The following is a 23,447-nucleotide window of genomic DNA, read 5'->3' on the forward strand; positions in this document are numbered from 1 at the left end:
TTCCCTCTGACAGAGATTCCAGAGCATTAGACAGATGGGGAAAGAAAGTATATACATCTGCAGCTTTAGCAATGAGAGCCTAAAATTGCCAGTTTCACATGCTAAAATATCAGCAATTTTTACTGTCTCAGTTAAAACAGAAAATGCTTCCAGAATTAGATCCTCCTAATTTTAAAGAAATGCAGAATTTATTGCATGCAGCTGAACAAGTGGGAAAGCATACTTTGCAGTGTGGTTTTGATTCTCTAGAGGCCTCCTGCAGAGCAGCAGTTACAGGCTCTGTCATTAGAAGACATGCTTGGTTAAATGAACATACGTTACCAGATCATGTTAAAGCAAAATTATTGGATGCACCTTTGCAGCAGGATGTGTTATTTGGAGTTAAGGCAGAAGAGGTATTAAAGTAAATGGAGAATAAAGCAAAATCTATGCAAACTGTGAAAGATTTCTTACAGGTTTAGCCTCCTAGATTTAGCAGAAACTGGCCAACTAAGAATTGGTGCTTTCCAATTACAGACAGACCTCAAAGGGGAAGATACAGACGTCCAAGAGGTAGAGGTCAAACACAAGGTCCTTATAAGCCTCGACAATGGGTTGCATCAGGCCAAAAAGAAGGGGAAGACAGGCCCCAACCATATAAAAAGCAGCTCCACTGACTTCCCACAACAGCTGCCAAACAAATCCCTCTTGGCAGCCCCCTTGGGAGGAAAACTGGCACTCTTCTACCAAAATTGGCAAATGATCACCAAAGACAAATGGGTTCTCAACATTGTATTTCGAGGTTACAGGTTCCACTTTCACACTCTGCCAAGGTTAAAAGGAATGCCAAATCTGCCACCAAATCAATGGGCAGAGGCTCAAAAACAAATTGCAGCACTCATGGATATGAAAGCTATCCAGAAGGTACCATCACAGGAGCAAGGGCAAGGATTTTACTCAAGACTCTTTCTGGTACCCAGAAAGGACAAAGCCATTCTGGATCTTTCATCTCTAAACACTTAACCGGATGTTCCGAAATTCAAAATGTTGACATTACAGCAGCTTCTTCCCATGCTGGGCAAGAAAGCTTGGCTCGTGGCTTTGGACCTAAAGGAGGCATACCTGCATGTCTCTATCAGACAAAACTGCAGAAGATACCTCAGATTCATAGTTGGTTCAATGCACTACCAATTCTCTGCACTGCCCTTTGGCTTATCTACTGCGCCCAGGGTCTTCACAAAGTGCCTGGCACCAGTAATTGCATTTTTCAGACAGAAAGGAATTTATATTTATCTGTACCTGGACGACTGCCTGATTCAAGCAGGGAGCAAGGACATTCTTCTAGAGCATCTGGCGTTTGTAAAAAAGTTAAGTTGCCTGGGGTACACAGTAAATGAAAAGAAATTAAACTAGTGCCCTCATAAGAGATTATATTCCTAGGTGCCTGCTTGAACACAACAGCCCAGATGGCTTTTATCTCACACCAGACAAGCAAGGACAACTGACTCAATACTTTCAATTGATGGCAACAAAGACCCAACTCCCTGCAAGAAAAATTCTGCAGGCCTTGGGTTACATGGCATCCTGCATACTACTAATTCCATATGCCAAACTGCATATGAGGAAACTACAATGGTACCTAAAGAATGTATGGTCTCAACACTGTCAAAGTTTACCACTAATCCCTTGCCTAAAACAGGAGTTTCAATGGTGGGCTCAAGCTTGTCACCTCAACAAGGGACAGCCTTTTACACAACCCACAGCCAGGCAAACACTGACAACAGATGCATCGGATTACGCCTGGGGAGCACACATGGCAGGCCAATGTATTCAGGGCACGTGGCTCGCACAACAAAGGCATCTTCACATCAATCAAAAAGAGATGCTAGCTGTACAAAATGCCCTTGTAGCTTTCAAGGACCTGCTGCATCCAGGACAACTACTGCTAAAGACAGACAACACCACAGTTATGTGGTACATAAGCAAGCAAGGGGGCACTCGGTCCTACCCCCTATCCAGACAAGCCATGACCTTGTGGAACACGGCTATAAACCTTAAGTTCATCTGCAAGCACAATTCCTGCCAGGAGAGAAAAACACACTGGCAGACGACTTAAGCAGAAACATCGTGGATCCCCACGAATGGGAATTTAATCCACAAATATTCAGAATGATAACACAGAAATGGTGGAGCCCGGACATAGATCTGTTTGCATCCCCAATAAACTGCCAGCTACAAAAATTCTGCACAAGGAGTTACCATCCACAAGCATGGAAAGTGGATGCCCTCTCGTTCAGCTGGGAAAACCTACACCACTACCTCTCCTGCCAAAGGTACTCATAAAAGCCAGGCAAGAAGAGCCAAAGATGATCCTGATTGCACCAGACTTTTGGAGGGGAGTTCTTCAAGCAAAAACAAGGAGTGGCAATGGGGGCCGCTTGTGCCCCCATTTATGCTAACCTTGTTTTTTATGCGTGGGAGAAGAAACACATATTTTTGAGTCCCTACTCACGGAAATGGTTTACTTATTATCGTTTCCTGGACGATATTTTTATTTTATGGCATGATTCAAAAAACAGTTTCAATAATTGTTATCAATATATTAATCAAATTTGTACATTTTTTAAGTTTACTGTCAGCACTTCTGAAGAAGGGATAAATTATTTGGATGTTATGATTATTAAAGACAAAGCAAATAAGTTTGAATCCAGAATATATAGGAAGGAAACTTTCTCAAACAGTCATTTAGATTTTCAAAGTTGTCACCCTTTTCACACAAAAATGAATATTTTTAAAGGACAGTTGGTTAGGGCAGGGAGGATGTGCTCAAAAAAGGAAACATTTTTACAAGAAGTTTTTATTATTTCCGAAATATTTAGAGCAAGAGGCTATCCTAACAACTTGTTACAGAATATAGCTGAACAAGTTATTGGAGGGTGGGGTGCAAGGTACAAACCTTTATTGGCTAGCGGAGAAATTATTCATTCACACAAAACTCAATGCAACACCCAAAAAGATTTTAAAACTAGTATGACCATTACCTATGGCAACGGAGAAAAACAGTTGAAAGAAATTATTAAAAGGAAATGGGTTATTTTTAAAGGGACTACAGAGATTTTCAACACCTTAGGAAATGTACCAAATTGTATTTACAAAGTTGGAAAAAACATTAAATATTTAACGGAGCATTATATTTTACCCAAGAACATGTGTTTGAAAGGAACTACTAGGTGCGGTCACTGTAACCAATGCCAGTATGTTTTGAACTATGACACAGTACACATAACAGAACACGACAAGGATATTTTTCTGCAGAAAGGTAACTGTGATCCTTAAGGCATTGTTTACATTGCTGTTTGTCAAGCCTGTTCATTTTATTATGTGGGTAAAACAGAGAGGAAGTTTAGGCATAGAATATACGAACATACTTATGCCATATCAAAGGGTAATGTGAACAATTCCTTATTTAAACATTCAACCGAATGTCAAGGTTTTTTAAAATTTAATTTTGGCATTTTAGAGGTCATTAGACCAAATCCTAGAGGTGGCTGGTGGGAATTAAATATAGATTTGAGGGAATTTTACTGGATTATTAAGTTAAATGCATTGAGTAAACCAGGATTAAATGATTTTTTATCTTTGCTGCCTGTGTTAAAGAAAAGAGCATTACGAATTTAAACCTAAAAGGTTAAGTATTTAAATACTGTTTTTTTTTTTAAGAAACTGATTGTTTAATTAACATCTTTATTGCATTTAATTGAATGATTTGTATTTTAACGGACGATCTGGGGAGGAAGTTTGTTCTGATGAAGTTCCCATTTTGAAGGGGAAGAAAGCGCTTAACCAATAAACTAAAACATTTTGTTTAGTTTTTGTGTTGCCGTTCTTTTTTGGAACATATGGTGTGTTTTTCCACTCACCTGGACATTGCATTGGTTCTTGAATCCTATAGTGGTGTTTGTACTAGGGTCTAATGACAGCTGAAGGTGATAGCATGGAGTTATGCACCTGAACACTGCATGCATTTGATTTTTATGCTTGTGGTTCTGGACTAAAGCGGTGTAAAATTTGCTGGGCCCAATGTCTTTGGCTACCCATGCCTGTCTATAGTTTCTTGTGCTATACAGGCTGACTCCGCTCCTGAGGTGGAGACTGGTGCTGGGGAGCAGAAGGAATGAGAATAGTAAGGTGGCATTGGCATAAACACTTAGTGGTAGCACTGAGCAAATGGAATCAAAAGAAATGGTGACATATAGTATATTTGTAATGCCAGATCTAATCTTCTCAGGATGCAGTAAGAATTCCATTCTTTTGTTTAAAGACCTTTCAGTTTTCAAAGTGCAAATAGGTTCTTCTACATATGCCACTGCACCTCTTTCCAAAGGCGTCCTGCAAGGATATGCACTGCCATCACTATAGTTCCCTTTTCATAAATTCCACTCCTCCAGCTATCCATAATACTTGATGGAAATGGCATAGTTATTTGCTAAGCTGGTAAAGAACAGCATGAAAATATTGTAAGAGCTTCTCTATGTTGCTACCAGGTAAGTTTATTGTGAACACTTTCAAAATAAAAATAAAAAATCTTTGGATTTTTTTTTGAACACAACACAAAACATCCTTTGTCTCAGTTAATTGGTGCCTACACAGTACCAAAATAAGGTCAATTGCAACTGTTAAAATTCTTATAATACTAAGAAATCTGGTTTGACCAAAGTCTGAATTTCAAGCAGTACGTAAACATAATAAAAATCGGAGATCAAAAAGCAGCTATTTTGGGCAAAGAAAATCTTCCATTTCCACTCTCCAGAAGATAGAAGTAGCTTTACGGATAAGTATCCTACTAATACGGCTAGAATATGAGCTTCCTTTTATCACTGCTGTTCCTTACACAAACAAATATGAACACCCTGCTGTCCAACTCAGAAAACATTTACAAATTCATCATCCTTGCTCTCCCCTCCCACCAAGTGAAGCACTACTGTTTGGTGCTGGTTAGAGCCAAATGGTTCCCAGTTAAACAGCGAGTATTGAGGTGAGAGGTGACCAAGCATGTCCACATTAGTATATTGCATCAAGTAACTCTGCAGAGTGTAGCTTGACCTCTACTGTACTGACTCCTTTCGCAGCCACCATAGACAAAAACCTCCCAACTAATTCCACTCCTACTGGCATCTGCTTGTCTGAGCCCTGTTGGTTGTTTCATAGTTGCTGGTCACTTGCCTACATCACCCCTTAATGCCTGTATTCACTAGGTTTATTGACGATGCTGTAGAAAGTGGATTTTTATTGCTTCATGTCCTCCCTTCGGATATGACTGGTTACTTGAAAATGAATTACAGGTCCCTCTTTACAAGCTAAGAGACATGGTGAATTCTCTTTGTCTACAAGATTCTTCCTGCTTTATGGAAAAAAAGATGTCTAGACTGTCCAGATCCTCCATGACCCTGCCAAAGAAGTACCTAAAGGCATATGTGTGTGAAGAATATGTTAAATCTTGTTTCACTTTCTTTGTAGCCATCCTAAAAGAGGCAGCCTGAAAGCATTCTGATTCTATTCCTTCTGTTTCTAAATTAATGGGTAAACTTTATGGGACAGCTTAGGACTTTCAGACATCCCTTAGAGAACTTTGAGATATAATGTCAGGAAGCATTGAGTCCTAAGACTAGATAATATGCTCCACCAGACACCATTTGATGTTCTTCTTAGAAGCTGAGCTCAGGGTGCATGTGTCTTGTGCCACTAAACATCCTTTGACTATTAAGCTTGCCTAGTCCCCCCATTTCTTTTGTCTTGTATGCCATTTGCTCGGTTTTGATCTTGATGCATACCAGTGAAAGGTTCCTGCACTTGATACCGTAATACATATCCGTACAGTGTCTCTTTGGCCATCAGCTTTCTGTCTTGGACCTGAACCAATACTGCCTTTATGTCTTAGGAAGGAGCATGACATGAAGCACTGCCACAATTTGCCAGTGGTTCAGCCGTGCCACATGGAGAGCGCAAAAAAAAAAACTTGTGTTTTGTCTGTCAGGTGGAGATCAGTGGGAGGGTCCCATGTGCAACCCCAGGCTTTAGCCTAACCCTACTTGAGGCACGTCCATTGACAAAGCAGCCTTCTGGGTCCCACAACTAGTGTGTTCATCCTCAGTAAACTGTGGTTTGAGCCTGGCAGTGTAACACAGATGAATGAAGCACTGATTACCTCCTATGTTAGATAAGGAGCACAGACACTAGAGGGATCAGGTGGGGGGAGGTTCACCAATGGATGCTGGCTCTCCCACCCTGCCAAGCAACTACTGCATGTTCTTCCTTGTGTGAAATATGTGATCTAAGGGTTAAAGAGAAGAAGTGAGCCATTCCTCCCTTGTAGCCAGTGAATAAAGACACTCCTTTGTCAGTTTGTAAGCACCCAGATTATGTTCCTGCAGTCTCCTTGAAGACATGTTCCCTGGAGTGAGTCCCTCACCAGGTATCACACATTTCCAGACTTTTGGTGTGCAGCACTTCCTTCCTCCAAGAAGTTCAGTGTTGACTGCAGCTCTGGAAGTTGAGCCTGTTGACTGGTTTGTTTTACAGAAATGAAGTGTTCTGAGATCTTCATCATTCTCACTGCTGCAGTAGCCTCTAAGCTGTATGGGTTTTGTCCTGTCCAGGAAACAGCAACCAGCCTGCCTAGCTCTCAATTGTCCATCTCCAAAATAAGGAACACTAACTCTCATAATGTGGAACAAACTGGGAAAATGTGGGATACTTGCTAACAGTTTACTAACAACTTCAACTAAGAAGCTCATAGGATGGTTAAAATGTGTTATTTTTTCTTATAGGAAAGTTTTTTTTAATAACTTAATGTGATTTAGTTCTATTTACCATAGATAACCATTGCAAAAATGCCCAACACTGAATGTGTGACATACTGTTTCAATGTGGAACTTCAAGGAACATGAACTTTAAGACCCCAAATGAGGAACATTCCACATAATGAGATACACCAGCTTGTTTCATAAAGCTCTGGCTCCCTCCCACATGCCACACCTTCTGTCTGACTGCTGATTGGACAGCCCTGTGAAGGGAAATCAGCAGCCAGAGTGAAGCTTTCTTCAGTAGTTTCTTGCCACTTTGTGAAGAAGCAGCTTCAGAGGCGTCACTGGAACAACAGCTGACCTTCAGTTTCAGTTCTGGCAGATAAGTCCACCAATGGGAAACTCTTACACACAGATATGCTGCCCCTAAAAGAAGTGGTATTTTTAAATAAGGCTTTTAGCTGCATTTCCCTTTTTAGAAACCCAGTATTCTTTCAAATATCAGAAATTTGCTGTCAGGGACCACTATTTTTAGCTCCGGGCTCTTTGGGGGGGAGGCTATTTTTGGTGAGAAAATGTACTTCTTATATAAAACTCCACCAAAAGCAAGCAGCTAAACAGGCAAAAGGAAGCACAAGCACCGCCAACACACAATCAGAACAGTAATCCTCCAGGAATGAGCACGTGTAGGCAGTAACAGTAGTAAAAGTTTTATTTAACGTACATCCACTTAAAACGCGTTGTTAAAACAACTTCATCAGAATAAAAACCACCCCTCACCACATTCATTTTATATACAACTGCTCAAATTGATGCAATCAAAATTTAAAGCAGTACATACTTAATAAATGGTTTATGTATATATAGCCCAAACCATATTAACAAAAAATAATAATGAATGCTGTAAAGGGCATCGCCATTGCCATAAATAAGTTTTACTAAAAATGACTAAAAATTATTACGTAAAAGCATTAAACTATATAACTAAACCAGTATAATTTTAGACAAGCCTCTAAATCATTAAATACATACAAGTTCCACAGTGCAAAGTAGTAATCCATGACCTTACAATTTATCAGCTTTTAATTTTAAATATGGGGCTATAGAAATAGAATCATTCAGCCCTGGATATTTGTTTGATTCTAATAAGATCTGCCAACAGGTCTCTTTGTGAGATAACAGTGCAGACCAATTACCCCCCCTACTGCACTGTGGGACAGATTCCAAAACAAAAAACTTGAAAAAGGCCCCTTCACAGGTCAAAGTATGTCTGAAAAGCGCATTGGTGTTGAGTTTTCTCTGTATATCATAGGCGTGTTCGTATATACGCCTCCTTAGTTGCCTCTCCGTCTTGCCGACATAAAATGCCTGGCAAGAACGGCAGGCAGCCAAGTACACCAATCCCCTAGAATTACAATTGTACAAACCATCTGACCACAACTTTCTGTTTCTACTTTCCAAGTACAAACTATCCTGGTCTATTGTATATTTACATTGTGCGCAGCACCCACAACGAAACGTCCCCTTTCTTTGCATATTTTTTCTTTTCATCTTAGTATTCTGTTCAAGAGACCTTTTGACATTAAATCCTTTCCTATATACTACTTTACATGTCAGGTCCTTGAAATTGGCCAAATCCGTAAATTCTTTGAAATCATTAAATTCCCTCTCAATGATGTGCCTGATCTCTCCTGCTTGCTGACTATATTGTGTAATAAACATCTGTTCAGGGCTAGATTTAACTTGAAGCCCATATGGTGGAACATCCTCAAAAGATGTCTTGGCCTTCCCCAATATAGGGGCAAAGCGGCTAGATCTGAGATTTCTGACTTCCTCAAAAACAGAATTGATCAAGGCTGTAGGGTACCCCCTTTTCAAAAAGAAGGATTTTAATTTCTCCCCTTCCATGACAAAATCAATTTCTTCTGAGGTCATACGGGACACTCTTACATACTGCCCCTTTACAATGGATCTTTTTTGGAATTTGGGATGGGAACTGGTATAATGAAGATACGCATTAGAGAATGAAGGTTTCCTGTAAACACAGGATTTAAAACAATCATTCATTTTACTAAGGGAAACATCCAAATAATTCAACTGTTGGGTGGTGACATTGTAAGTAAAACGTAAGAATTCCGTGGTATTATGAAGATATGCCACAAAGTCATCTATGCGGTCCCGTGGTCCAACCCAAAAAATGCAGATGTCATCCAGGAACCTTGAATAGTGTATCCAATGTTTAGAAAATTCACTATTCATGACGAATTTTTGTTCCCAGATGGCCAAAATCATGTCTGCATAGATGGGGGCACAATTGGCCCCCCTAGCTACCCCAGAAACCTGCTGAAAATATTCTCCTGAAAAATAGATATAGTTATACTTTAATACCAGTTCTAATAAGTGTAACACCAAATGGACATCATTGTTGGTCACCCCATTACACCCCCACAGGGCTTCCTCAATCCATTCTAGCCCTAAACTGTGGGGTATCACGGAAAAAAGATCAACAACATCTATGGTGACGAAGAATATATCGGGTCTAAATAGATCTGGCGTAACACTTCGAAGGAATTCCCATGAATCCTTAAGAAGATATTCTTGCCTACCCCACAGTTGTTTCAACTTCCAATCCAAGAATTTAGATAAATTGTGGGTTTTGGACCCCTGCGCTGCTACAATTGGACGCATAGGGGGGTCCTCCATCAATTTATGTACCTTGGGTACCCCAAAAATAACGGGTACCTTAGGGTGAGGATTTTCCAGGAAGTTATAGATGTCTACTTCGATAATTTCTTGGTCCAAAAGATCCTTTAGGGCTAGGTCAATGTTTTTATAAGAAATATGAACCTCATTCAAGGAAGCTATGGAATATTTGTTAGTATCCATCAAAAGATTGTGCATTTTAGTCTCATACATAAGCTGGTCCATAATCACTGTACCACCCCCTTTGTCAGGTTCCATAACACGGACCCCTGAATTACCCCCCAATTCTTCCAAGAGATTGAGCTCAGCTGTATTCAGATTGGAAGAATATCTATTCTTTCCAACTCTCCTCCGTATATGTTGCTCAATCCTGTTCTCAAGGTTTTTTAACTGGGGGTGTAAAGGGGGGTTGTACGAACTCGATTTTTTTAAATTAACTGCATGTGGTTGTGAAATATTACCAAAAATGTATTGCAAATTTAATCTACGTATGAAAAGCTTAACATCCAACATGGTATTAACAAGGCTACAGCCCCTGCTAGGCACAAATTTAAATCCTTTGGTAAATAAAGAGAACCATGTATCTGTGATTACCAAATCACTATAGTTATAGATATGATAATCATTGAGGGAATATTTGTAATATTGGCCAATAGGAGTAACCACAATCTGCTCTACATTTCCCAATCCCCTCTGTCTCCTCTCTGTTTCCCCCTCCAGCCCTTGGAAGGAGGTGCCCTCCCCTCCTGCTGGTGCATCCCCATATGTGGACCATGTATCTGGTGTTGATAGGCCTGTTGGCGTAAACGCTCCGATCTCCTGGGTAAAAAATCTTCCTGATAAGATTCCTCAGAATTACCCATGGGCGGGAGAGGTTCCAAGGGTGGAGGTGTTTCCGGAACAGCCCTGGGATAATCCCTGGGGGTTGAGGGTGGCCCATACCCATTCCTAAACAAGGGGGGATTTGGATATTGTCTGCCTTCTGCATACTCCCTTAGGTCTCTATTTAATTTTTTGTATTTACGATTTAAAACAATGTTACACTGTTGGTCAATGTGTTTTCTCATCTCATAATACTTCTGTTTTTCCACCTCAATGGTGAAAAGTAAATCAGCACTGATCAAATCATGATATTTAAAAATATCTTTGTACAACACTTGCATATCTATTTCATTCCGTTTAATAATAGCTTTAACAATTCCCAACCCGCATTCATCGAAAAGTCTAATGAGCTCGCAGTGAAATTCACTGCCACGCTCAACATGATGTGGGTATTTATATACCCGTAGTCCTTTCGGGACTATACGTTTGTTAAAACATTCTTGTAAGTACAAGTTGTCCAGCTCCAAAGTTTTATATTTATGTAACGTTTGCTGAAGCAAACGCATATTGTCAGCAAAAGAACTGTTGTTTAGATTACTCACATTGTCCTCTCGGAAGGAAAAAACCGGCTTGTAAGCCACCCAGTCCTGGAATGAAGAAGGCGGCAATAATTCCTTAGATGTATTGTGAGGAATTTCGACAGTTGTAATTTCCTCATTTAGTTGACGAAAAACAGCCGGAGTACGGGCAAAATTGCAGGAAGCACCTTGGTCTGCTGTATCGCACACATCTCGAGGGGATTTGGAACCACAGGGCATAGATTTACCAGCAGTTTTGGTTGTAAACGCCTTGAGCAGTTCCCGCTGTTCGGAAATAACCGTCTGTAACCCTTGACCCAAGGGCGTAAGTAACTGCACTAGTTGGGTTAACTGTCCCGTGAGTTGGCGTGACCAGGAAGCCGCAAATTGTTCGCTTTCCTCCACACTAGCCGCCGCAACAGTACCAGGACTCCTTGAGCCTGCCTCCATGACCAAACCAAAGAGAATGCTGCAAAAACAAACTCCACCAAAGCAAGCAGCTAAACAGGCAAAGGAAGCACAAGCACCGCCACACCAACAATCAGAACAGTAATCCTCCAGGAATGACAGTAACAGTTTTATTTAACGTATATCCACTTAAAACAACTTCATCAGAATAAAACCACCACCACATTCATTTTATATACAACTGCTCAAATTGATGCAATCAAAATTTAAAGCAGTACATACTTAATAAATGGTTTATGTATATATAGCCCAAACCATATTAATAATGCTGTAAATGATGCTGTTGCCACTAACTTCACCATAATAAGTGTTTACTAAAATGACTAAAAAATTAATTATAAACACTAAACCAAAACTAGTTAAGACTGTATCAGCTTTTAATTTTTGTTTGATTCTAATAAGATCTGCCAACAGGTCTCTTTGTGAGATAACAGGTGACCAATTACTACCCCTACTACTGTGGGACAGATTCCAAACAAAACTTGAAAAGCTCCACAGGTCAGCAAAGTATGTCTGCGATTGGTGTTGAGTTTTCTGTATATACGTGAAACATGAAGTGTTGAGACATACACATACTCCCTTAGTTGCGCCTCCGTGCCATAAAATGCCTGGCAAGAACGGCAGGCCACAAACCATCTGACCACAACTTTCTGTTTCTACTTTCCAAGTACAAACTATCCTGGTCTATTGTATATTTACATTGTGCTAGCAACCCAAACGCCCCTTTCTTTGCATATTTTTTCTTTTCATCTTAGTATTCTGTTCAAGAGACCTTTTGACATTAAATCCTTTCCTATATACTACTTTACATGTCAGGTCCTTGAAATTGGCCAACCAATTCTTTGAAATCATTAAATTCCCTCTCAATGATGTGCCTGATCTCTCCTGCTTGCTGACTATATTGTGTAATAAACATCTGTTCAGGGCTAGATTTAACTTGAAGCCCATATGGTGGAACATCCTCAAAAGATGTCTTGGCCTTACGCCAGATCTATTTAGACCCGATATATTCTTCGTCACCATAGATGTTGTTGATCTTTTTTCCGTGATACCCCACAGTTTAGGGCTAGAATGGATTGAGGAAGCCCTGTGGGGGTGTAATGGGGTGACCAACAATGATGTCCATTTGGTGTTACACTTATTAGAACTGGTATTAAAGTATAACTATATCTATTTTTCAGGAGAATATTTTCAGCAGGTTTCTGGGGTAGCTATGGGGGCCAATTGTGCCCCCATCTATGCAGACATGATTTTGGCCATCTGGGAACAAAATTATGAATAGTGAATTTTCTAAACATTGGATACACTATTCAAGGTTCCTGGATGACATCTGCATTTTTTGGGTTGGACCACGGGACCGCATAGATGACTTTGTGGCATATCTTCATAATACCACGGAATTCTTACTTACAATGACACCACCCAACAGTTGAATTATTTGGATGTTTCCCTTAGTAAAATGAATGATTGTTTTAAATCCTGTGTTTACAGGAAACCTTCATTCTCTAATGCGTATCTTCATTATACCAGTTCCCATCCCAAATTCCAAAAAAGATCCATTGTAAAGGGGCAGTATGTAAGAGTGTCCCGTATGACCTCAGAAGAAATTGATTTTGTCATGGAAGGGGAGAAATTAAAATCCTTCTTTTTGAAAAGGGGGTACCCTACAGCCTTGATCAATTCTGTTTTTGAGGAAGTCAGAAATCTCAGATCTAGCCGCTTTGCCCCTATATTGGGGAAGGCCAAGACATCTTTTGAGGATGTTCCACCATATGGGCTTCAAGTTAAATCTAGCCCTGAACAGATGTTTATTACACAATATAGTCAGCAAGCAGGAGAGATCAGGCACATCATTGAGAGGGAATTTAATGATTTCAAAGAATTTACGGATTTGGCCAATTTCAAGGACCTGACATGTAAAGTAGTATATAGGAAAGGATTTAATGTCAAAAGGTCTCTTGAACAGAATACTAAGATGAAAAGAAAAAATATGCAAAGAAAGGACGTTTGCTTAAATATACAATAGACCAGGATAGTTTGTACTTGGAAAGTAGAAACAGAAAGTTGTGGTCAGATGGTTTGTACAATTGTAATTTAGGATTGGTGTACTTGGTGTTTGCCAGGCATTTTATGTCGGCAAGACGGAGAGGCAACTAAGGAGGCGTATGATATACAGAGAAAACTCAACACCAATGCGCTTTTCAGACATACTTTGACCTGTGAAGGGGCCTTTTTCAAGTTTTTTGTTTTGGAATCTGTCCCACAGTGCAGTAGGGGGGGTAATTGGTCTGCACTGTTATCTCACAAAGAGACCTGTTGGCAGATCTTATTAGAATCAAACAAATATCCAGGGCTGAATGATTCTATTTCTATAGCCCCATATTTAAAATTAAAAGCTGATAAATTGTAAGGTCATGGATTCCTACTTTGCACTGTGGAACTTGTATGTATTTAATGATTTAGAGGCTTGTCTAAAATTATACTGGTTTAGTTATATAGTTTAATGCTTTTATGTAATAATTTTTTAGTCATTTTTTAGTAAAACTTATTTATGGCAATGGCGATGCCCTTTACAGCATTCATTATTATTTTTTGTTAATATGGTTTGGGCTATATATACATAAACCATTTATTAAGTATGTACTGCTTTAAATTTTGATTGCATCAATTTGAGCAGTTGTATATAAAATGAATGTGGTGAGGGGTGGTTTTTATTCTGATGAAGTTGTTTTAACAACGAAAACGTTTTTTAAGTGGATGTACGTTAAATAAAACTTTTACTACTGTTACTGCCTACACGTGCTCATTCCTGGAGGATTACTGTTCTGATTGTGTGTTGGCGGTGCTTGTGCTTCCTTTTGCCTGTTTAGCTGCTTGCTTTTGGTGGAGTTTTGTTTTTTGCAGCATTCTCTTTGGTTTGGTTACTTCTTATATAAACTTTGTAAGTTAACTAAAAGTTTAGTGTTGGGAAGTGTTTTATATAGGCAGGGAATGTTATGGGGTACATTTGTGCTTGTATATACTGTATGATAACGTTCTGCCATTTTTTCTGTCAGAGTAAGTTTTTGACAAAAGGGTTTCTAACAGGAATTTAATGTTCTGCTTATGCATTGGTGTGAGAGGGGACTGTGTGAGTGTAAGTTTAAGCATGCTGCTTGTGAACACTTTTTGACAATTTAGCTTCTAAGTGTTCCTGCAAAGTGTACCGTCTTCAAGACATCTTCCCAGTTATAGCATAGATGCATACTGTCTTCTGCTGTACCTAGAAAGAAAAAAATAACTTACCAAAGAGTACTTGCTGACCTAGAGGGCTCAGCCAATGATGGGTGAATCTGTAATGTCCGATTGTCATTTCTCAGAAGATTTACTTACCTGTCCAGTTTCTTTTGGTTTAGTCCTTTCAGCCGTCATGAACAGGGAATCCGCTACTTTTTAATTTCTCTTAAGTCTTTTGTGTTTCTGCTACCATGGCAGAATGGACCCCATTCCTAAGTCAAAGTACAATTAAAGTTAATGAAATTAATATTGCTTCAATCTTTGATGTCCGCCAGAAGTGCTCTTTGCAGCACCTGTAATGTGCCCAGTAATGACTCCTTCTGCAATTGGTATGGAGTTACATGTATTGGTAACATACCTAAATACGATTGTAGATTCTTTTTTATAAGACCTGTTGCTACAACTACTATTGGAACTGTCTGGGTATCTCTCTTCCACATTGCTCTTGTTTCTGCCTGCAAATCCTGATATTTTATAACTTTGTGTCTCTGCGCAGGACAATGTAGTAACTGGATGTATTGATTTCAATGATCAATGCTACTTTTGTCTTTTCATGGACCACTATATCTGATTTTCTCACATCTGTCAGCCACTTCCTCTTTGGCTGTTCCATTGTCCAGTCAGGGCATGTGAGAACTATGTTCTCTAAGTCAGAAAGACGCTCCTTCCAGGAGAAGTTGCTCCAGTTAGCTGGGGAAAGAGACCTCTAGACTGGGCAGAAAGCAATATATTCTCCAAGTTGGTCTTCATCCAAACCTGTAAAGAAAAAAACTAAATATTAAATGCTGTTCATCTGAAGAGATGGTATCTGATAGAAATGATTTTCTTACCTTAGCTAAGCAGTAATTACAAGCTGTTAATCATGGTACTAATTTCTATCAGTAAAAAAAAAAAATTTCAGGAAAGTTTGAGAGAGGATTCTGACATGGAAAGGGCTTCTTTTCCTGGAGGCTCCCAACCTCATAACTATGATTCTGCAGAAACTTGGTCTTCACTCTCCACTTTTGAGGAATTTTCTTTTTTCAGACTTTTTTTATTGGATGAATGAGGTATTTTGTGGGAATAAGTGGAGGTTCCCCTGATTTGGTGAGTTAAATTATGCTGCAAGTGAATATACCTCATTCCACTCCCATCCCTCTTATTTTGCCAGCTTTGGACAATGCATTTAATGCTGCCTGTAATAATCCTGGTTTTCAGACTTCAATTTCCAAAAAGGTAGACTTTACAAAAGTACCTCAGACTAACAAATATTTGTTCTGTCACCTTAGGACAGAACCAGCAGTAATTTCTACATCTTCAATAGCTGGGAGCAGTTTGTTACTAACAGCCCTTCAGCTGTGGACAGGGAATACAAGGTGCTGGACAGATTCAGCTTGCAGAATTCTTTAAATATCAGGCACATATGTGGAAGTGTATTCTGTTTTGTTCAGAAAGTTTGAGGGAATTATCTGCAACATTTCCTTTAGAAGGTGTAGTATCTGTCTGAATCCTATTGTTTTCAAATCTTGCTCAAGTATCTAAATAGTGTGTATAATTGTGCAGATACTGTGTCTAGGCCCACTGATGCTGTGGAAGTTTTGAGGAGATATGGTTAGGTACAAAAGCAAAGGTTTGGTGATTAGAAGTCTGAAATTTTAAATTCTACTAAGGTTTTGCTTTGCCCATCTGCTACTCAGGTCCTCGGACAATTTGATTAAAGAGGAAAATTGATTCAGGAGGTCTCTAAGAATTTTCAAGACCCCCTTTTTAAATCTTCTAAATACTGTTTTCCTTTTAAGGAGAACAAGCAATACCTGTCTTCCTAAGGCAAATGGGAAAAAATGGCAAGGAGGTGAACAACAAGAAACAAGTCATTTCCAAAAAAGAGACAGTCTAATACGTCAGAATGACTATACCAGCATTCTGCCCTCTTCCACTCCTCTCTGAATCTGATAAACTTGACTCTTCGCACCCCCCTTTGGAAACAGATTGGTGTGGAATTTGGGTGTTGAGTGATGAAGGAAAATTACATTTGGCATTGGATACAAATACCTCCTTTCAGGGGAATCCTTCCCTACACTGTGAACAAGACAGTATTTCTTTTCTCTGGCTCATCAATAAGTACTCATCCTAGGACTCTTAGAACCAGTGCCATAAGACCAAAATGGCAAAGGCGTCTATTTTAGAATGTTTCTGGTGCAAAAGTAAGACCTTTAATGGAGACCAGTGCTAAATCTGTCATTTCTCAATCTGTTTTTGAAAGGACCAAGATTCAATATGCTGATCCTTCAGAGTCTGTTGCCTCTCATCCTTTCTGTGAGTTTTATGTGAGAACTATCAGAGCTTCCCTGCACCTGGCTTGAACACCTGTGACTACATTTGGATTACTTCTAAAACCATCTAGACCTACAAAGCTGATATACAAGTACTTTTTGCAGTTGCTCTGACTCAGTACTATTTAACACTTCTGTGCTGCATTTATTTTTTTGGTTGAATTTATCATTAAGATTTCAGCCTGCACTTGTTAAGGAAATCCCATCTGTTACTGTACTGCTCTTGGGTTGTTTTAACATTATTGTAATATTGCCTAAATTCCTCTGAAATTGCAAAATTTATTTATTTAACATTTGATCTGATCGGCCGCTTTTCAAAGCTTTAGTCTCCGAAGCTTGAGCTCCTCCCCTACCTATAATTCTTCACTCCCCCAAATTACCCCATATCTCATTTGCCGCTCTGTCAAGAAGCATAGTGATCCGTGTGCTAGAGTTCTGGTTTTTTTTTTTTTTTTTTTTTTTTTGCTGTACTTTCTTCTCTCTTTCCCCTATATTCTTGGTTCCTATATTTAAAAAAAAATAAGCCGTTCGCTGGTCTGTTCTTTGCAGGACCTTACTTTCCCTTTTTCCTTTCTTTTCTTTTCCATGTCCGATAAGCCGTTGGGCTTTAAAAAGTGCACTTCCTGTGAGCACAGGACTCCCTTATCTGATTCCCACAGGTTGTGTATGTATTGTCTGGGCCTTGCATGTCTTGAAACTCCCTGCTCTATTTGTGAGGGGTTTACAATGTCACGTTGACCACAGATGCTTCCCAGCTGGGGGACATATCCTGGGACAGATGGTCCAAGGCACGTGGATGCCACAAGAGGTCAATTTGCTTATCAATGTTACAGAAATGACAGCGGTCCTTCTAGTGTTGCAAGCCCTACACAGCTTTCTTCCTCTAGGGACTATTGCAGTACAAACAGACTATGTCAGTTGTGTGGTACATCAACAAGCAAGGAGGAATCCGGTCTTATCCCCTGTGTCAAGAAGATCAACAAGCAAGGAGGAATCCGGTCTTATCCCCTGTGTCAAGAAGCAATGAGAGTGTGGCAGTGGGCAATCTCTACCAATTGCTTCCTAATTGCAATGCACATTCCAGGGGAGTGCAAAATTTTTCAGACAGCCTGAGCAGCGTTTTACTGATGCCTCATGAGCAGTCTCTAATCAGTAGCAAACATGATCTTTCACAAATGGAGTCAACCCTGCTGCAATCTTTGCATCCCCTCACAACAAGAAATGCAGCAGGTTCTTTGCCCTGTTCTTCCTCAGGGACAGTCCCCAAGAGATGCTGTAGTTCATGTTTGGCCACCTGGTGTACCTTATACATTCCCACCTCTACCACTAATTCCCAGATTACCTCAGAAAGCACTCTGGTTGAAGAGCAGAGTAATCCTCATTGCTCCTTTCTGGCCTCGACAAGTTCTGGTTCACCTTCCTTTGATCTCATCTGACCTGCCCTCTGTGGACATTGGAATCTATTCTAGAGCTATTGTCCCATCCAGTAGGGCAGATTCACCCGAACCTTCCAGGCCTAAAACTAACCGCATAGTTTCTCCAATTCCGATGATGGCTAGATATTCCAGACTTTCATCCACCATCCAAAAGATTTTGATTTCTTCCCATAAACATCCACTAGGAAAATTTATAAGAGCAAATGGGAAAAATTCTTCATATGGGCTAAACAGAAGCAATTTGGATCCCTTTACTGCTCCCATTCCTGCACTCCTAGATTTCCTTGCTGATATTTTTCAAAATGGGGCAACTTACTCTACTGCAAAAGTACAACTGGCAGCCATCTCAAATTACCACATTGGAGAAAATTTGTCTCTTGCTTATTCAAAATTGTGTATTCAAAATTGTGTAAAGCTTTTCTTAGAGGTACATTCTTACTTCGCCCTCCTGTAAACGATACCGCCCTCCTTGGGATTTAACTCTTATTCTACAGATACTAGTCCATCCCCTTTTTGAACCTTCAAGCAAAGTGGATTTGAAATTCCTTTCATGGAAAACTGTTTTTTTGGTTGCTGATACTTCTGCAAGAAAGTTTCTGAATTACAAGCCCTAACCTCCAAAAGTCCTTATTTAATTTTCCATAAAGATAGTCACCTTACGTACCAACCATTCCTTTTTACCCAAAGCTACTACAGTGAACAATATTGACTAGTCCATCAACCTACTGGTCTTCTTTCCCAGTTTTCAAAACAAGGGAGAATATGACCTTCGTCTGTTAGATGTTCATAGTCAACTACGTTTTGATCTAGGCAGGACAAAATCATTCAGAAAGTCTGACCAATTGTTCTTATCCTTTGCCAGTATCAGAAAAGGAAGGCTAATCTCTAACACCTGATTAACCAAGTGATTAAGAGATTGCATTTCTTTTGTATATGCATCTTAAGGGAATATCTTTGCCCACACATGTCAAAGCCAACTCTACCACATCCATGTCAACATCCCAAGCATTTTGTTCTAGGGTCTCAATTGATGATATTTGTGCAGCTGCCTCGTGGTCTAACTTTCATATCTTTATTTCACACTACAAGTTGGATATCGCGGTTCTGCAATGCTCTTGAACATCCTTCCATGAGGGCCACCCAATATTACTGTAGCTGGGGACTCTGACCCTCAGACTGAGGAAAGAATGAAAATGACAATATCAGATAAAGAAGTTATGTACACACCATAACGTTTCATCTGTGTTGTCCACTTTCATTCTTCCTCATGTCTATAGGGACCTGATGGATATGATTATGGGAACCACTGTTCCTGTTTGAGATCCTGCAGTCTGCTTTTCCTTTGAAAAGGATTTTAATACCTCTGTATGTATTTTTGTATATTCGTATACATATAATTTTCTTTAGAGGTTGTACGTGTTGTTAACGGCAAACTCGATCTGAGGTAATTTGGGGTAGTGAGGCATGATGGGTAGGGCTAGGAGCTCGCCCTTCGGACACTAAAGCTTTGGAAAGCGACCATTTAGGATCCGAAACCCCACAGGTTGAGGAAGAATGAAAATGGACAACACAGACTGAACATTATGGTGAGTACATAACCTTTTTTTTTTTTAATCTGGAAAGTTCAAAATGGGACAGAGCCCATTTTCAACAGAGGCCCGGAGAGTAACGTTTCAGACGCATGTCTTTGGAAGTTCTTCTGAGTTTGCCAAAGTTCTCCTGAGTTTGCCAAAATATTTTCTTAAGTTGTGTACTTTTTTTCTGTATGTTGTTGAACATTTCTCAGGGTTAGTGAACTTATTTTCAAGGATTCCTGATGCTACAGAAATTCTTTAAAGCATTCGTTACTGCACTGAAGCTCAAAGCCAGTTCGTTTTACATTGAGGGTTCTTTAGCACTCTTTTGGGAGCTGAGCTGAATTCAAACCATCCAAGTGGGAAACTGCCGGTTTAAAGTTTGTGTTTTTATCTCCTGGCCTGAGGTATTGACTGTGTAAAAGTCTTTCATCCTGTTGATAGAAAATGATTATTTTTTTGAGATTGTGCACATTTATTCGGAGCTTCCCTGTGCCTGGCTTGGATACCTTTGACTACAAGACCTGAATTGCTTTTAAACCATCTGCACCTACAAAGCTGATAAAAGTATTTTTTTTGTTTTTGCAGTTGCTCTGTCTCGCTTCTGTTTAACTGTGCTACATTTATTAATTTGATTGAATTAATCACTGTTTTTCAGCATGCACTTGTTAAAGAAACAATCTGTTACCGTACTACTCTTAAGTTGTTTTAACAGTATTCTAATATTCCCTAACCTCCTCTGGTCCTGCAAAAACTATTCTTAGTTTGCCAAAGTTCTCTTGAGTCTGCCAAAATATTCTTTTACGTTGTGCACTTTTTTCTGTATTTTGCTGAGCATTTCTTAGGGTTAGTGAAATTTATTTCCAAGGATTCTTGCTACTACAGGAATTCTGTAAAGCATTTATTACTGCACTTGAGCTCAAAACCAGTTTGTTTTGCATTGAGGGTTCTTTTCCGCTCTGGTAGGAGCAGAGCTGAATTTAACCCATCCAAGTGGAAAGCTGCTGGTTTGAAGTTTGCGTTTTTATCTGATTGGCCTGAGGTATTAACTGTGCAAAGGTCTTTTATCCTGCTGTTATGAAAGCCAAAACGCAAACATGGTTCCCCCGTGCCTTGTATATAAGCAAACCTCTCCAATTTAAAACCCTGTGTAGGAAACTCTCTCCACAGTCTCCCACTGTTCACAGCTGCTCAAAGAGCTTGCCAGTTTGTGCAGAGGGCAGTATCACTGCAGGTTATTTATCTGGAGCTGCCCAACGTTTGGCAACTTTTGCCAGAAGTTTGGAGAGATTCTGGTGAAACCCAAAGCATCCACTGCTAAAGTCAAAAGTACGTTGTGAGTTTTCCTTGCATTTTGCTTACTTTATTTTGCCATTTTGCTGCCTCATTTTGCTGATTTTTACTGTATTTTTCTACACTTTAAAAAAGTTGTTCATGTGCTTTAAGTAGCTAGTACATAGCATAGACTAGTTTCAGATCTGCTGAATCTAGATTGTTTTGTTGCTCTTGAGCACTATTCCAGTCATCTTACATTAGGAGGGCCCTGCATGTATGCTTGTTGCAGAAGTGTGTTGTCTGAGCCTCATCTGAGTTGGAGATTACTGGAGGATAGTTTCTTTTGTGCTTTCCCATTGGTAGTTTAACTTAAGTGTTACATTTCTCCTGTATTTAAGCCTTATGTTTGCGTGTAGCTGGCACCACTCATAGGGGTTCAACAGTGCCCTGTATAGAAGCTAACACGTTGAAAGACAATTTTCTCCTAGATATCCAATAGGGAACCCTCCTAAGCTTCAGTACTGCATTGCAGGAAACTCAGTTGTGCACTGAGAAGTGTTGCCATAGTTTTCACCCCTAGCCTTCAATATAATAAACCCCTTTCTTAATCCTTTAGCAAAATCTGATCAAACTAGTCCACTCCCCAATAGTAGTTATGGCAAAAACCTACCATAATGGACGGTCAGTTTCCAGCCATTTCTCCAGCCAGTCTTATTTAACATAGGCATCCCAAGGCAGTGTAGTAATTGCTTCATGTATACTGACAACCATTTACTCACAGTATGTGAGAGATGTAATTAGACTATGAATATTTCTCTCACGTAACACTAAACCAGACATCAAACAGGATGTCCGCACACAATCATCACCTCTCACACAAAACAGAGTCACAACACATAAACCCATATATGAAGAGGTACTCAACAGAAGCCTACCAAAAGATCAGAGACCTCCCAAGCGCAAACCACTTGCACAAACTGTAAAGCAAATAGAATCCACTACACATAACACATACATACACACACACCACTGTCTCAGCAAATAAGCCCATATGGCAAAACACCTCAGAACCAAATGACCTGGTCATAGGCAATTCCATAGTGAGACACACAGATGTCCTCCTCGCCAGGCTGGACAAGAAGGTCATGGTCTGCTCCCTGTCAGGTGCCAGGATCCATCAAATTGCGCATGCATTCAAATACTCAGCAGCAATTACCACTATAACTCTGTCATATTACATGATGGGGTGAATAACTTGAAATGTACTTCTCTGGACTATATGAAGAGAGACATGACTGCCACACTATAGACAAAAAAATGATTGACTTCAACAGTTGGCTTAGCTTCTGGCGTCAGTCCAGGGGGATCCAGTATCTCAGGCTGGGAAGATGTGGTTGACAGAGAATGCTGCTTTGCTATAGATGGTCTTCACCTGTCTCCTCTAGGCATTTGCATACTGGCAAAGGTGCTTGCTTTCCCATAGTGCCTTTTTAGGCAATGTCAAAATAACAAAATTTCTAATGTAAAAAAATCCACTTGAGACAAACTCAAGGTTATTCTGCTTAATGCTAGGAACCTAAACTGGAAACTACACTCCCTGGAAGCACTCCTCACCTTGGAAGATGCTGACATCTGTGCAGTCACTGAGACATGGTTCAAGGCCGCAGAGAGCACCCTGGCCATGCAAGGCTACAATGCCTTCTACACCTTCAGACCCCAAAACAGGTGGAGGTGTATTCATCTTCATTAAAGCCAAATACACCTCAAGACTGTTTAAACAGTATGAATCTATTGAGCTACTCCAAGTCGAACTAACACATCATTGCTAGCTGCAGGTCCCCACCATGAACCAAAAGAAGCACACTTGTCTACCTTAACTTAATAGAGTCACTCACTACACAGCCAAACACTTTGGTCATGGGAGATTTTAGCTATCCTCCCATCAGTTGGGTGACATACATGAGCACAAACATGCTCACCCTGAAGTTCCTTTGCGTTGTCAATACAAATGTCTTGGAACAGCTAGTCTGCATCCTCACAAGGGGCTCAAATGACCAAGACTTAGTACTCACCAACATGGGAGGTCATGGCACTACCCCCTGTGTGTTTCCCTCCCTAGTAAGGTCAGACCGTGAATCAGTCTTGTAAGTAACGATCAGACCTAACACCTCCACAGGAGCAAAAAAACTGAAAAATTTCTCCAAAGCAAACTACAGCATAA

The 23,447-nt window shown here is 39.9% G+C and overlaps 1 protein-coding gene across 2 annotated transcripts in view; it reads left to right on the forward strand.

Moving 5' to 3' along the window:
* Positions 1–23,447, forward strand: part of NEIL3 (nei like DNA glycosylase 3) — a 622,290-nt gene that overhangs the window by 526,394 nt on the left and 72,449 nt on the right. The gene's annotated exons all lie outside the window — the stretch shown is intronic.

This window comes from Protopterus annectens, chromosome 2.part1 (genome assembly GCF_019279795.1).
Source record: "Protopterus annectens isolate FY-2018-M chromosome 2.part1, PAN1.0, whole genome shotgun sequence".
Taxonomy (NCBI): Eukaryota; Metazoa; Chordata; order Ceratodontiformes; family Protopteridae; genus Protopterus; species Protopterus annectens.